We start from the raw sequence: 2,555 nt of genomic DNA on the forward strand, positions 1-2,555 counted from the left end.
GTAAATACGTCATTTATGAATGAACAATTATATCTATTTACACCCTATTTCATATACACCATTTAGTTATATTTCATTTTCAGTCATAATATTGCAAATACTATAAAATCATACACATAAAAATCATATTTTAACTAAGTCAAAATATTTTTAATACTAACCAAAAAGTTTACAAAATCATGTGCAGTCATAATATTTCAAGTACTATAAAATCATACACATAAAATTATATTTTAACTAAGTCATAACACTTTCTTTATATATAAGTTTTCTTTTTCTTTGATTTTTGTTTTGCCAACATTTCTATGTCTTTATCCTCTTCAAAATCGCAGTTATTCTTCCTTGCGAATGGCATCTCTATTCTTCCGGCGGCCAAACTTTGTTAGTATACCTATGACTACCAAAGGCCTTCTCTTAGAGTAAGTCCCATTGCTCTCACTGAAGCCCTTTGAAACAAAACCCTCTTGTTTAGAAGCATCAAGTTCCACCTTAAGTGCATCAAGCTTCTTATGTTGTTCCCTAAATAACACATAATCAAACAGTATACACAAAAGAAGTTAAGAAGCTTACAAACACTATATCGAATCATCAAAAAAATCAAACGGCAAACACTATTTTTCTGTCAATTCCTGTAACATGTAAATTTAACTCACCTGCAGGCTATGATCTTCAATGTATCATCCACTGATATAGCAGATTTTCCCTAGAATGAAAATCTCTAGGTTAATTAAGCCAGAACAAAAATTAGAAAGGCATGTCCAAGTCCTATTAAGTCAAACCCTGCGCGCGTGAGAGTGCCCCTCACAGAGTGATCTCGATAAATCACAAACTAAACGATCCTCTGAAGTAGTTCTAACAGTTTAAGTCCTCAATAAAAACACGCACGCGATCAAATAAATCAGATGAAATTGAAATGCAATTAATTACATAAATAATAAAAATCCAGATCCCTAACTTCATTCAGCAGCGATGATTCATGCGAAAATGATTATTAGCAACGAGAATCGATAAAACAGTAACTGAAATCGCAGTGGCAAAATCGATAGAACTGTTTGAGTGAGCAATAAGTGGAGGTTACTGACCTGGCCGGTGATTCTATCGAGTTCTTTGATGAGATAAACATGATTCTGTGCGTCATGCCACAACCTGATAAAGGAAAATTAAGATTGAATACAAGAACAGTAGGAATAATGGAAGGAATTGCGAGGATAGATACCTAGTAGTATTTGAACTGATATAAGTGAAGTATATATAAATATATTTATATTCATAAATATCTCAAAAAAATTATATATCAAAAGTAACCTTTTCTTTTTGAACTCTATACATCATTTATGCAGTGACTGTCCTAATTAACCAAACTTTCTAGCTACCTATTCTAATGAATGAGATCTAAAGAATTTAGTGGTGTGAAAGAATTTCCAGAAGAGTCATCCTAACATCAATTAAACATTTATACAAAACTTTTACTATTTCCTCAATATCCTGAACTATATCCTCCAATTCCTTGCACTTTTTCTTCAATCTCTCAACACAACATTTCATCTCCTTTTCCTTCTTCATTTGTTCCTTCAATTCCCTAGCTGCATCCACTGTCTGCTGTAACTCACTCGTACTATCTAGTTTGTTTCATTATGTGACAAAATATATGTACTCTTGGAAATTAGGTCATTTCATTTTTGAAGGTTGGCATGCTAGTTTTCTTATGTTCATCTAAAGAAAAATAATGAATTGCCATGTGGAGTTTGAAAACATGCTATCAGCCCCTCCTTATATCATTCATACCTTGAAATGCCATCAAGCAACTCCTGGCTGTTGGCGTCATGTTTCAACCCCTCCTTATATGTTTCCAAAGCCTTTTCATATTCTTTCATGAAAAACTGAATTGCACCCTTCCCGGTATAACCCTTGGTGAAGGTTGGATCAAACTCAATGCACTTCTCTGCATCCTTTAAACCTTCAGGCATTGCCCCCAATTTGGTGTAGCATGCAGCTCTGTTACTATAAGCCTGAAAGAAATGAAGAATTCAACATATTAGGAACCACGTTAACACAGCCACCAGGATCGCCATTTGTATTCAAAAAATATGAGTACCCTAGGATCTTTCGGATTTCTTCTTAGAGGTCCTTCACATTCAATTTTGAGTGAATTTAAACTAAAACATTGCCATATACTTTTAAAACTTCACATTCAATTTTCCCAATGATTGACCATGTTCTCATCTTACATTAGGCTTATAAAGAAGTGGGCATTGCTTATTGCTGAAATGGACAGTCAATGAGCAATAAAATAAGCTATCGTGCAAGAGAAAAGGCGAGACAGGAGGAGGAACATGGTGATTTACAGTTTTGAAAATAAGATTATTCTTAACAATCTACTTTGATATAATGCCTTCTATTTTATATAATCTTCTCAACAAACGAACTGATGTAAATTAATGTATGGACTTATATTTCCTCTAACATATAATCTCCCCTTGTCAAAACTCATAGGTCATGTATTCCTCAATGAACTCAAAACTAAATATTCATTTTCCGAAGAAAAACTAGAAGCA

The 2,555-nt window shown here is 33.4% G+C and overlaps 1 long non-coding RNA gene across 1 annotated transcript; it reads right to left on the bottom strand.

Moving 5' to 3' along the window:
• Window positions 1-261: 261 nt before the first annotated feature.
• LOC131618365 (uncharacterized) lies at window positions 262-1,216 on the bottom strand. Its single transcript, XR_009288813.1, has 3 exons — window positions 1,083-1,216; window positions 654-703; window positions 262-519 (listed from the first exon to the last, which is right to left on the bottom strand). It is a non-coding gene; the product is annotated as an uncharacterized LOC131618365 (long non-coding RNA).
• Window positions 1,217-2,555: the final 1,339 nt, after the last annotated feature.

Source organism: Vicia villosa, linkage group LG7, assembly GCF_029867415.1.
Source record: "Vicia villosa cultivar HV-30 ecotype Madison, WI linkage group LG7, Vvil1.0, whole genome shotgun sequence".
Lineage (NCBI taxonomy): Eukaryota > Viridiplantae > Streptophyta > Magnoliopsida > Fabales > Fabaceae > Vicia > Vicia villosa.